The 14,300-nt window shown below is 34.3% G+C and overlaps 1 protein-coding gene across 1 annotated transcript in view; it reads right to left on the bottom strand.

Moving 5' to 3' along the window:
- HSF2 (heat shock transcription factor 2) overlaps positions 1 to 14,300 on the bottom strand; it is a 165,853-nt gene that overhangs the window by 68,890 nt on the left and 82,663 nt on the right. The window contains exon 7 of the mRNA XM_072965811.1: positions 2,393 to 2,498. The gene's annotated coding sequence lies outside the window, so the exon portion shown is untranslated. The remainder of the gene's footprint in view (positions 1 to 2,392; positions 2,499 to 14,300) is intronic.

Below are 14,300 nucleotides of genomic sequence, written 5' to 3'. Positions count from 1 at the left end.
ACATTGCTGCTGTGAGCCTTTTGGAGCACATGTGCAAGAGTTTCTCTAGTGTATGTATAAAATTTCTCTAGGAATGGAAATTCTAGGTTATGGGATATTCACATGTTCTGCCTTTACAAAGTAATGACAAACTGTTTTTCCAAGTGGTTGTTCCAACTTACTCTAGTCCTCGATAAGTCTTACAGTTGACCCTTATCTTCTCTAACACTGATAATGTCAGAATTCTCAATTTTTGCCATTTAAGTTGTCATAAGTAAAATGTTTTATCATTGATTAAGGAAATTAAAGATAATTTAAAGAAATGGAAAGATATCCCATGTTCTTGGATTGGAAGAATTAATATTACTAAAATGTCCATACTAGCCAAAGCAATCTACATGTTTAATGCGATCCCTATCAAATTACTAAGGACATTTTTCACAGAACTAGAACAAAAATTTATATGGACTCACAAAAGACCCAGAATTGCCAAAGAAATATTGAAGAAAAAGAACGAAGCTGGAGGATAACCCTCCTAGACTTCAGACAATACTACAAATCTACAGTAATCAAAGCAGCATGGTATTGGCATAACAACAGACATACAGATCAACAGATCAGAATAGACAGCCTATAAATAAACCCACACATCTATGGTCAATTAATCTTTGACAAAGGAGGCAAGACTATACAATGGAGAAAAGACAGTCCCCTTGACATGAGGTGTTAGGGAAGCTGGACAGCTGCATGTAAATCAATGAAGTTAGAACACTTACTCACACCATACAAAAAATAAACTCAAGATGGCTTAAAAACACATGACAAGATACCATAAACCTAGAAGAGAACATAAGATAAGACACCATAAACTTCCTAGAAGAGAACATTGTCAAAACAATTCTCTGATATAAATTGTAGCAATGTTCTCCTAGGGCATTCTACTGAGGTAATAGAAATAAAAGCAAAGATAATCAAATGAGGCCTAATTAAACTTATAAGCTTTTGCACAGTAAAGGAAACTATAAATAAAATGAAAAGATAACCTATGAAATGGGAGAAAATATTTGCAAACAATGTGATTGACAAGAGCTTAATTTTCAGAATATACAAACAGCTCATACAATTCAACAACAACAAAATAAACAACCCGATCAAAAAATAGTAAGAATATCTAAACAAACATTTCTCCATTGAAGGAAATGGCCAACAGGTACATGAAAAAATGTTAAATACTGCTAATTATCAGAGAAATGCAAATTAAAACTACAATGAGATATCACCTCATACCAGTCAGAACGGCCATCACTAAAAAGTCCACAAACGATAAATGCTAGAGAGGGTATGGATAAAAGAGAACCTTCCTACCCTGTTGGTGGGAATGTAGTTTGGTGCAGCCATTATGGAAAACAGGATGGAGATTCCTTAAAAAACTGAAAATAGACTTACCCCATGATCCAGCAATCCTGCTCCTGGGCATATATCTGGAAGAAACTTTGATTTGAAAGATACATGCACCCCAATGTTCACAGCAGCACATTTACAATAGCCAAGACAAGGAAACAACCTAAATGTCCCTCAACAGATGACAAAGTTGTGGTCACACACACACATACATACACAATGGAATACTATTTGGCCATAAAAAAGAATAAAATAATGCCATTTGCAGCAACATGGACAGACCTGGAGGTCATCATACTAAGTGAAATAAGCCAGAAAGTGAAACAATACCACGTGATATCACTTACATGTGAAATTAAAAAAAAAAAAAACCACAAATGAACTTGTTTACAGAACAGAGACAGACTCACAGATAAAGAAAACAAACCAATGGTTACTGAGTGGGGAGGTGGTGGGAAGGGATAAATTGGGAATTTGGGATTTGTAGATATATGCTATCGTATATAAAATAGATAAACAACAAGGGTCTACTGTATAGCACAGGGTACTACATTCAATACCTTGTAATAGCCTATAATGAAAAAGAATATAAAAAGGAATATGTATATATAATTGAATCACTATGCTGTACACCAGAAACTAACACATTGTAAATCAACTATAATTTTAATAAAAATGTTTTACTATAAATGTAAATGTTCACAGACATTTTTTAAACAAAAGGAGATAATAATACAATGGCAATGAAGGAAAATTGATGTTCTTTCCTTCAACCTGTAATTATTGAATTCTATTGGGTGCCTACTGCTAAGAAAAATGGGTGAGTATACAAAGAAAAAATATAAAAAAATGTTCTCACTCTAAGGAGATTATAATATACATAAAACTAAAGCATCAAATAATAGTACTAGACAATATTATTATCATTTTCAGCTTTCCTTCTCTTCTCCCTTCACATTCTTTGTCTCTATAACTTAGCACTTCCCAAGAAAGAAACTTAAATGGTTTCTACCTCCAAAATGACCTCTGAGTGTCTGTTCTGTTTCACTCCTGTCGTGTATTCCATCAGTTTACACTAGGACTGCTGCCACAATCTTCTATTGAAGGATGACCCAGATCTGAATATAAGCAGAATAGAGAGGTTAATGAGTGAGGCTTTTATACACAAGTGAAAAGGTTTGTAGGAAAGTAGAAGAAAGCAAGATGCAGGATCTTAAAGGGCAGAATAAAAGAATGTGAACTTTATCTTGTAGACAACAGGGAGCAGCTAAAAGATTTAAAAGATTTAAAAAAAACCTTTTTTTTTAGTTCCTGATTTACTCAAAAAGGATAAGGGATAATATTTAGAAGGGATTTGATGAAGCTAAAGTACAAAAGCAAAAAGAACATTATGCAAGTCCCAGGAACACTGAATATTTTTTCATGAAAAAAAAAATACAAGTAAAATAGCATTATGGTACCAAAAAACAGTGTCGAAGCAACCTGTAAACTAGCATTTTCAATGAATACAGTAAATTATTCAGGCCACATTTTCTTAGAAGAAAAAAATAATAAAATCAATATTCTTTACTTCTTACCTGGAATAAAGTATTCTGGATAAATTTAATGCCTACCATAAAGCAGTAGTATTCTGTTTCTAAATACTTTAATGCTTTATTTTTAAACTTTTTTGTTTTGTATTGTTTTAATGTCAAATGTGATTAGCTACTTTCAAAATTTGTATATAACACAAATTCCTACTAAATCCTGTAGTTCAGTATTCACTGATTTAGATTCTTAGTTTACATGTCAAACATGTTTTTGGAAAGAATATGAAAATTACCATGAAGATCCAGATTCCAAAATGAAGTGTGGAATGAATGAGAATCAGGCCACTGGCTGAATGACATTCAACATGTCCTATTTCTCTTAGTACTTTTCTATAGCACAGTTTTCATATGAGAATCTTTTCGGTGAGTTGTGATGTCTTAGGGGGAAAATATTATTAGTGAAGATGAAAGAGAATTATAAATTATGGGACACATATATAATTTTTAAGTCTGATGAATTTTAAACTATGTCCAAGTTTGTTTTGGTGATCTTATATTTATCCTATCCTCAAATGAGGAACTTTAAATTTGTAAATGCCAAACAAAACTGTCTGAGAGAGTCTCTGTAACTTGGAAGGCAGGCATTATTAATTCTGTAACTCTGGGCCATTTGTGAAGTACTTATACCTACTTACACCGAGGGAGAAAGGAATAAAAGCAAGTGTTCAGCTTAAAATGATGCTTACTTTTCTTCATTTTAATTTCTACCTCATCTATACAGACCAAATTAACCTGCTATATTCTGAAATAATTCCTATAGGTAGATATGTTCTTGAAGTTTAACTGGAATGACTATTATGCAAAGTTAGTGTTGGCAGAACTTTAAAATTCTCTGATAAATTGATACAAAATGAGTAACAGCACTTTACACTGGTTTTTGGTTATTCTTTTGAGGTGCCTCTTGGTTGCTGAGTTCTGTAAGTAGATTCACTGTGGCTCAAGGCTAACAATGGAGGAGGGGTGGGAAAAAAGAACATTTCATGGTAGAAACCAGTTTGGAAATTCTTTTCATACTGTAAATGGAGTATGGCGTGTCTTTTGCTTCATTATGTAAAGTTTACAGACCTAACTTCAAGAAGTAGATATTAGCGTTTTAAAAGTAAACAATGAAACCTAAACATATACAGAATCTTAAATTACAATTTATCTTACTCAATCAAGCCTGGTCGTATTTGTCTAATAATTGAATAAAGCTGTTTTATGCCTTTATTAGAACAGTTTATTTTTGTATTTTATTCATTCCCTTTTATCCCTCTTCTCTTCTTCCATCGCTGCTGAGCCAATAACTGAAATATGTGTTGATGTGTATGTTTTACATTGTATGCTTGAAATATTCTACACAACTTTTAATATTATAGACACTTCTAAAACCAAACAAAGCTAAAATTTGTAATTTACTTTTTCTCAATTGTATTATACTTGACTTAATAAAATAGCAAACATTTTTCCATATTTGGTGTGGCTGTGTTCTGGCTTTTTTTTTTTTTTTTTGGTAGAAAAATGTGGAAAGTACTAATCAGGATTAAGAATCCAAAAAATAAATCACACATAATTCCACTGCCCACAGGTGGCCAGTTAACATATTGACATACTTTCTTTTAACTTTTAAAAATAGAGTTGAGATCCTATTTTACAAGCAATTTTGTGATTTTTTCTACATGGCCGTTATAATATAAGCAGTTCATTTAAGTCTTTTAAACATAGTTTCATTGGCTAAATAATATTCCATTTACAGACGTATCATAATTTATTTAATCATCCTCTATTAGACTTTTTAGTTGTTTATAATTTTTGTTGTAAATAATATATTGGATATTTTTGTACATAAATATTGGTCTTATATTTTATTTATTTCTTATGATAAATTATTAGCCATGGAAATACACTGCCCAGTTATTTTCAGAAAGGCTTCTCTACCAATTGTCATTTTTACAAGCACTGTATGAGAGTGCGTACATCATTAAGCTCTTGCAAATATTGTGTAATCTTTTTTCTTATTTGGTGGGTTAAAATAAGGTAGCATTACAGTTTTACTTATTTTGCCTTTTTCTTTATTAATGCAATTGAACATTTTCTTCACATGTTCACTACCTGTTTGCAATTCTTCTTTATACGTTGTCCATCCCTTATCTTTATTCATTTACCACTGAGGGTTCAGTATTTTTCTCATTTATAAGCATGAGCTTTTTGTTGTATTTGCAAAGTATCTAAAATTTTTTGTTCAGATTTTTCTCAATTTTTGCATTTTTACTTACTGTTTAATGTTGCAAAGTTTTAAATTTGTGGTTATTCAAAGTTTTTAAACTTTCTTTTATTATTTTCATTGCTTTTATTTGAGAAAACTTTCTCCTTTCTGAGATCAGATAAGTATGTTTTTACCGACTAAGTATAACTTGAATTCATGTGTAATTTATACTTAACTGAGTATCTAAATTGTATATTTTCCAAAACTCAAGTATCTCAATCTTGTCCCCTCATCATCTGTGATTTATGGTGTCTCCTCTATTGTATCTGAGATCTGTTTGGCAGTTTTTCTATTTCTTTGATCTCTCTATTCTTACTATGCCTATTTAATTTAATTTCTGTAGTATTTAGCAGCTATGTTGCATATATCTGATGGGACTTGCCCTGTGGGCTTGGATTTTGAGAAAATCTGCCCTGTGGTTTGCCCTCAGTTTTAGGATTGTTTGGTCCCAAGGGCAACAGACTAATAACACTCTAGTCAAATCTTAGGAACTACAGGATTCTCAGGTATTAAAACAAGGACAGCTGCTAGTGGCTACTACACAAACGAGAAGTATGCAAGAACTACTTGCAGCCTCTGAGCCATCTGTGAGGAAGTACTGGGGGAAAGGAACTCTTAGAACCCCATGTGGCCTGTGACCCAACTAGGAAGGAAAGGAGCAGTGGGGAAACATCCACATGAACTCTGAGAGAATTTTGCGAGTGTGCAGCTGTTAGGAAAGTTTAAGAGAAGGAATATAATTGACCCCACCAATTTACAGGGCTTCAGACAAGTTGGAGTGCTAAACATTTAACTTAACATAAACTCTCTGAGAGCAGTTTAGTAACTTATATGATTCCTGTAGTCAGTTAGATGTGACATAAAAAGTAAGACGATTTAAATTCTGGGTAAAAGTGCGTTTTGGATAACCATTTGGAATGGGACTTGCATAAAACGGTCGTCGTGGTCCACTCTCGCATACATTGTGTTAGTGAAAACGAGGCGCGGAGAGAGAGAGCTCGATGTCTTCTCTTCCCTACATGCACAGGCAAGGAGATGTAGAAGCTTAACTGGCACAGAAAAACATCTAAAGGCAATAACTCCTTTGGAGGGGTTAAAACTGGTCATTGTTGGCTGCCTAATACAGGGGCTTTAAGACGAGGAAGAAGACTGTGACTTCCCCAAGGGAGGAGTAAGGGGACCATGCTGTTATTGAGTAATTCCCGCTGATACTCAGGCTGCTTCTCACCACAGGTCATCATGCTGAATACAAAGCCTCCTTTAGCCCTCTTTATCATCTATTGTCTCCATCCTAAAGCAGAAAAGAAGGCAGTGGGAGAAATACATATATTCCAATTTCCCACCCCTCATAAAACCTAGCCAGATGTTTACTGAGTCAATAAACAGAGCAGGAATTTTGAGAGTTCATTTGGTTTGATTTTTCTAGCATTCCAAGTTTCCTAGAAAAGATTTTACCATTACCTGACAATCATCTTAGTACTTCCTATTTCCCATGAGGCAGAAGGTTAAAGAGAAACAGTGGCATGCCCCCAATATCCTCATGTCCTTCCTTTAATAAGAAATATTTTTTAAAAAATTAGCTTTTATAGCCATCAGTTCTTCCATTACTTTAAGCCAAAGACGCTTGCTGACTAGCTATGATTTTATTTATGCACGTAATTATGTCTCTAGGAGATGGTTGCTTTGGCTAATGGATCACAGTAAACCGTCCTAACTATCAATTTATTATTAGACTATGGAAGGGGTGGCCAGTACTTACCACAGGATACTGGAAGTTAGTTTTATGCAACCATTATCACTAACTAGAATAGGTCATCTTGAACAAGATATTTTTAACATCTCTCACTAGGTGCCAGTGTTAGGCGTACCTGACTTTGATGGAAAAATACTAATCTCTCCTAGTATTTTTATAGAACCTTTTCTTAAAGAGCCAAAGGCACTGAATCACCACCAACACATTTTCCTTATGGTCGGCCTAGTTGATTTCAGTTTATCAGCACTTACTCTTTATTAGCCAGATACCGTGCTTGGTGATGGGGACATAAAGGGCAACACATAGAATGTGGGCCTGGCAGTTCAGTGACTCTTAAACCTCAGTGTGCCTAAAGCTTGTAAAAATGCATATTGTTGTTTTTTTTCCTCGGAGATACTAATTCAAAAGATCTTGGCTGGGCCCAGAAGCTTGAATTTTATCATGTATTTCAGGTAATTCTGGTGCAGTTGTCAGTCATCACCTGATGAAGGTTTAAAGCTGGAGACTGTCTTTGGGATCAGATTGATTATGTACTGTTTCCCCAGTTACTAGCTGTGTAATGAAATAAAAGTTTCAAGGTCCTGAACTCACAGAGTCTCAGTTTTTTATTTGTAAATTCCTATGTTATAAATTATTGTGAAGATTGGATGAGAAGATGCATGGAAAGTACATAGCAGAGGGCCTTACGTGGGGTAGAAGTTTACTAAGTCTGTGCTTTTGTTAGCATTAAAAAGCAAATCTGGACCAACTTTACCAATTGTGTGCAATCCAATTGGGAAATGTTCAAAGTAGGAGTCTGGGGATAATTGAAGAGTCTAGGAGGAATTGACTTATGATGAAAGGCAGAAGTTATTCAGCATTTACAACTGTATAAAGTTAAAAGGTTTAGAGTGGTCATGGGAAGAGACATAGCCGAAGGGCATAAAGAAGACACTGCTGACCAAAATGCAGAATAAGATGATTAGAGTATTTGATGCAACTAAATAAAGGAAAGGGAAATTGCAACAGTCTTCCTAACAAATGGCAGGGAGGATTATAGTCATCCTGACATGTGGGAAGGAACACTTTTTTAAAAAATTGCTAAAATAACACTTCAACAAGAGCAAAAAGAAGCTGTCCATTGTTGATAAATAAAAAAGAAAAACAAACAGACAAACAAAAAACCGCTCAAGGAACTTTGTCTCCAATGAACAAAGAAACAACAAATTAAGGACTTGGTAGAACACAGAGATATCAGATTAGAGATTCACATCATGGGATTATTATTATTTTTCAAATGCCATGCATCTGGAGTGAAAATGTGGAACTATATCTGTTTTTCATAACTTTTTAGTCATCTTATTAATTTATAATATAATTAAACTGAAAATTATTATTTTATTGCACTATGATTTATTTTAATGGCACTTTATAAACAAAATTTCTGTATAGTGCCTGAATAATGAATTTCTGAACAATGGAAATAACCACTTTTTAAAAAATTAAAAAATACTTATTGAAGTAGAGTTGATTCACACAGTCATTAACCATGAGTTTTCTAAAAACTTATGCAATATGGGGTGTATGAGGCAATAAATGTAAATAAAAATCATTAAAAGTGAATTTACTGGAAAAATAATTTACCTTTATGAGTTTTTTGAACCCTAAAGCAGAGGACCAGATGGTCTTTTATTAAAACAGGAAAATTCATGTGGCCCTAACCATCCTGGAAGGCTTTGTTATGTGCCAGTAGATACAGAACAAATCCACAGCTGCCAAAAGCCAATCAGAACGTCTCCTCATTTTACTTCCCCAGATCCCACCCAATAGAAAATCCCACATTAATAGAACACTGACCAATCAAAAGACTTCCTTAAGACTTCCTCCTTTTGATCTATAAACTGTCCTCTCCTTTCAAACCCCTGACAGTCTACCAGAACTAAACAGAAGTAGCTGACTTTTTCATTAGAGTAAGCTCTGAATTAACAGTATTTAATTCTGAATGTGGTTCTCATCCTGCTGGCAATTTCAGTAAGAACTAATCTGTAGTCTTACTTACTTGTGGCCATACTGTGATAGTGTGTTACTTGAAATCACAGAACCTGTGTCACGTGATTGTCCCCATACATGTAGAGACACATAACAAAACATGCACACAAATTCTTTCAGCAAGCAGCTTCCCCTGATAGAAGCAGAATATAAAATCCTTCAGTGTTTTAGCAAAAAAGAACTGAAAAAGCACCTTTGTGTTAGAATGTTTGGTTCATTCTGGATGGCTGTGTCGTAAGTTCACTGAATCCTAGGTTGTTTCCCAGTTCACTGCTATTGGCCTACCTCTTGCCAGACTCTTCCCCCCAGCAATGGACACTATCCTCATATCTTTATTGTCTGTCAGTTTTGAGGAAGAGGGGAAAGACCAAGAGAAGGGACAGGAGCAAGTGTTAGCTGTGAGAATGGAAAAAGCTGTAGTTAAATACAGAGTAAAACAAAAATCAAATAATGATTTGTAATTAAGTGAGTTAATACTTGCCTGATACATCGTAATGCTTCATAAATATTTTAAAATAAATAAATCGGTCATTAATAAGAAAATACATTTTTAATGCTCAGATTAAGTTAGTTCCTCCCTTTCCCCCCATGGTTATACCATGAAACAGATAGGGGGTGGGTTGAGGGGTACCTGCAGAGCCAATCTTACCTATAAATGAGTCAGATGGTTAATGCAGTTTGGTAGATTCCTAAAAGTCTACTCTTCCAGAATTTCTCTCATACTCAATGGCCATGGTGACTAAAACTTTTAACACTGGAGGAACTGACTTCTAGAGAATCATAGCAAATGAATTATATCTATTTTAGGGGCTATTTAGAAATGTCAATATGTTATCTTGAAAGTATGATACATTATTATGCTAGTAACCATTACTCCTTAATATTGACTTGTTTATAGGATTGAGAGTTTCAAAGGGCATAATTCTGAGGGAATGGGAATAATTATTCAGAGACAGGAGTCATAAAAGAGCTATAGGTAAAGGTGGAATGAAAAATTTACTCATGTTGAAATTTTGGATAGGGGTGCCTAAAGCATTTCTCTATGTTGTTAACTACATGTAGTTGGAATCTCTTCTTTCAATTTCCCTTCCCTCCTCTCCTCTCCCTTTCCCTCCCATTCTTTCTTCCTTCCTTCTGTCTTTCATTTTACATTTATTTAAAGTAGAACCTTACAATTTAAAATTCTGTTAAGGGGTAAAACTGAAATGCCTATTGGTATGATTTAGCATTTGTTAATCTCACAGATCAAAATAGTTGTAAGAACTTTGGCAGACCTCACTGGGGAGAGTGTGAGATGGGATAGTTGCCCAGCTCACCTCTGGAGAAAAGGTTTAGCATAAACATGACCTGCAAGGTTGAGTGAGTTCCACCCAGATCACAGCAGGCCTGGCTGCAGTCTTATTACATGGCCAGCCTACTTGTCTGGGACCTGGGGAACTACCCACTAAATGAGGTCAGCAGTGGTGAAGAGAAGAAAGCTTGCAAAGGAACATAACTCAAGTATTGAGCATAACACAGTAGGTGCTGGGAATCAAAATAATCTAAGGGGAGCCCTAGACATGGATTTATTAACAGCTAACACTTATTAAACACTTGCACAATTTCAGGTACTGTTCTAAGGATTACATGTTTATCTAACTCAGTTATAGCTTACAACAACTGTATGAGGTAAGTATTAATTTTATCCCTATCTTATGGATGGGAATCTCATCAATACTAACAGTAGTGCAATGACCCTTTTTGTGTGTCTCTTGGCGGTCTGTGCGAGTTTCTCTAGGGTACCTCCCTGGGAGTGGAATTGCTGGATCAGAGAGAACGTACATCTTCTCCTCACAAGACCAGTTGTTCTCCAAAGTGATTGCACCATTTTACCCTCCCAGTAACACATGAAATTTCCCAATTTCTTCATATTGTCAGGCTTTTAAACTTTTGCCTATTTGAGGGATGTGCAATTGTGTCTTATTTAACTTTGGATTTCTCTGATTACTAATGCTTTATCAATATTTTGATATGTTTATTGGCCATTCTGGTTTCTTTTTCAAGAAATTTACTCTTTCTATTCTTTCCTCATTTTTATGGTTATACTTTTTATTGATTATATATGATTATGTACTTTGGCTACTAATTTTCTGCTGGTTTTATGTAGTGCAAATATCCTTTCCAAGACTCTCTCCCTTCCTCCTTCCTCCTTCCTCTTTTCCTCCTTCTTACTCTCTTTCTTTCATAGTGTCTTTTGATGTACATTAGTTTTAAATTTTAATATAGTCAATTTATTAATCTTTTCCTTAATGGTTTATTCTTCCCATCCCAAAGGCCTAAAGATATTTTCCAGTATATAGTCACTTCATATTCATCATGTCCTCAAGTTCTCAAGTGTGCTCTGTTTTGGCTTTCTTTCTAGTCTATTTTTCCTTTTTTTTCTTAAAGCCCTGAGCCAATATTACACTGTATCAATTACTTTTACTTTTTAGTTAGCCAAGATATCAGTAGGGTGATTCTCCATACCTTATTATTCTTGTTAGGTACTGTATTTCTTTATCTTGAATCTTACTATTTTTCTTCAATATTATATTTAGTATTCTTGGGTCTTTGCTCATTCTTATACATTTGACAAAAAAGTTTTGTTAACTTCAATAAACTGACCTTCTGTGAGTTTGGAAGTAACTGAATAAGTTAATAGATTAATTTGGGTGTATAGATTTCCATTTATTTAGATCTTCTTCAATGTTTTCCAATAATATTTTATCATTTCTTCATGACATCTTTTGTTAGATTTATCTCTGGTATCTTATTGCTGTTATACGTGGAAATTTTAAAAATTTCATTTTCTAGCTGTTTGTTATTGGTATATGGGAATACAATTGATTTTCTGCATTGATTGTTACATTGACCACGCATCTAGCAACTTTACTAAAGTCTCTGATTAATTGTAGTTATTTGGCTGTCAGTTCTCTTGGGAAAATAGCAGTTTTGTTTTATCTTTTATATATATATATATATATATATATATATATATATATATATAAAACAAACACACTTATAAAACATGTATCTGTAGATATTACACACATAAATAAACTTCTATGTATCTATGTACCTATGTACCTATCATCTATCTATCATCTCTTATCTATCTTCTTATTTTTGTCTTGCAGAGCTAGCTAGGACTTTCAATACTGTATTATATAATACTGTTGACAGTGGGTGTTCTTAGCTTTATCTCAGGGAGCATACTTCAATGTTTTACTCTTCGGTGTCATTTTTGCTTTAGGCAAATAAGAAATGTCCTTTTGGATGGGTTAGGTTAGGCTGTAATAACATATGACCTTAACATTTCAGTGTCTTTTAAAGAAACATTTATCTCTGGCTCACACTTTTTCTCCCTTATGGGTCAGCTGTGGCTCTGCTCCCATCACCTTATGCCAGGTAAAAGGATGACGGAGCTAATTCTGTTTGTAATATTACCAGTTACATGGCTGAGGGAAACAGTTCATGGTGAACAGTGTCTTGGCTCCTAAAGTTTCTGCCTGGAATGGGCAGGACCAAAGGATGTCTAATGGCCATGCCTGAATTAAACAGGCTGGGAATATATATTCCTCCCTTAAAGAGAGGGTATCTTAAAGAAAGGCTGCAAATATTTTGAACACTAATATAATTGTCCACAGAGGGTAGAGTCAACTACTTTAATAGCTATGTCTATTTACATCTTATAAAGACTTCTGCCCACAGTTTAAAACTTATAGTCATGGAATTATTTTATTTTTCCCCTTACCCTTTTTCTAAACCCACAAAAGAATTATTTAAATAAAGAAGTAAACTTTCCTAAGTCTAAAAAGTCTTGTTTAAGTAATCAACATCTTTCTTTGCTTAGTTAAAAAGCTTTTGAGGTGAGAATCCTTATCCTTTGAAGATAACTTGTTGACATTCTTCTCTGTCTTGGGTCTGGTTATATCCTGTGATAGATACAGGAAAGCTAAAAAACATGCAAACTTTTTTTCTTGATATAAAACCTATGCCCCTGAGATTTTTCATATGAGGGTACTGTAGAATATTATCTTCCATGATTGACATTGTTACAGGGGAGGGCATTAAGGTTTGAGATTATGACTGACTGTATTTTAGGAATAATATATTTTTAATATATTTAAAAATAATATATATTTTAAAAGATAGGAAAATAATCAAAAGGGAAATGTTGGAAGATTCATTTGTCAATAATGTAGATTATCACTATGGAATGTGAATTACTCTAGTGACGGGAAGGTGTGTGCGTGTGTGTGCGTGTGCGTGTATGTGTGTGTGTGTATGTGTGGAGAAGAAAGTTAGAGAAGAGATCATAATAGCTGTCAGACAGTCATCTGTAAAAACGTGGATGCAAGTTTTCTGCTGTGTCAGGCTTAAGAAAAGTCCAGTCTGCTTCCATGGTGTCCCTGGGTACAATGTTCTTATCATGAGGTGAATAAAATTTTCTATAATTTTGTGAAGAAGATTAATGTCCATTGTCTTAGAGGTAGCCTAGCTGAGTACAGAACCTCAGTGTGCTTGCATCACAAGACTGAGATCAGAGTTTTTTACATTCTTCTTTCTCATCCATTTTACTTCTTCCTTCTTTTGAGTAAGTAACTGAGGGCCAATTCATTTAGTCACACATATTATATGAGATTTCTAAAACTGTATTTCTCACTTTGAACACTTGATGTAAAAGTTTTACTTATTTAAAAAAATCTTTCAAATATTTTAAAGACAAAAATTTCTTTAGTTTTCAAACATCTTTATGTGAAAATCACAAAAATAACTTAAGGCATAGTGGAAAGATTCTTGGAATGGGAGCCAGAATGCTTGAATCCAGATTCTTAATAAGCATCTTTCTAGTTACAGGACTCAGGTAAATAGTGTAACTGCTCTGGTCCCACTATTCCCAGTGGTTAAAATAAGTGAGTGGGAACAGGTAAAATTCACTGAGTAGCTTTTCATTAAGGTTTCTAAAATAAATTATTTTCTTATTGTATATATTCTCTTCAAGGTAGGTCAACCTCCTTCAACACAGGAACAAGGCGGTAGGTGGCAAAGAGAAAAGGGTCTGTTCTTACAATTAAAATATTTTTGCCAAGCTAGCACAAGTCTTTAATTCCTTAGCGAAGCATACAAGTTCTTCCATTGACTGACTGCTGCCTCTCTCTTCAATATTAACTTATTTTCTCATGACCTCTAACTTTCCCAAATAAACCTCACTGTTTCATGCCCTCAAGACTTGCTACACACTGTTTGCTCTGCTTTGAATGCTTCTCTTTATCGCATCTGTCTT

Source organism: Vicugna pacos, chromosome 8 (assembly GCF_048564905.1).
Source record: "Vicugna pacos chromosome 8, VicPac4, whole genome shotgun sequence".
In the NCBI taxonomy this organism is placed as follows: Eukaryota; Metazoa; Chordata; class Mammalia; order Artiodactyla; family Camelidae; genus Vicugna; species Vicugna pacos.
This window is presented reverse-complemented; position numbering and strand designations above follow the sequence as displayed.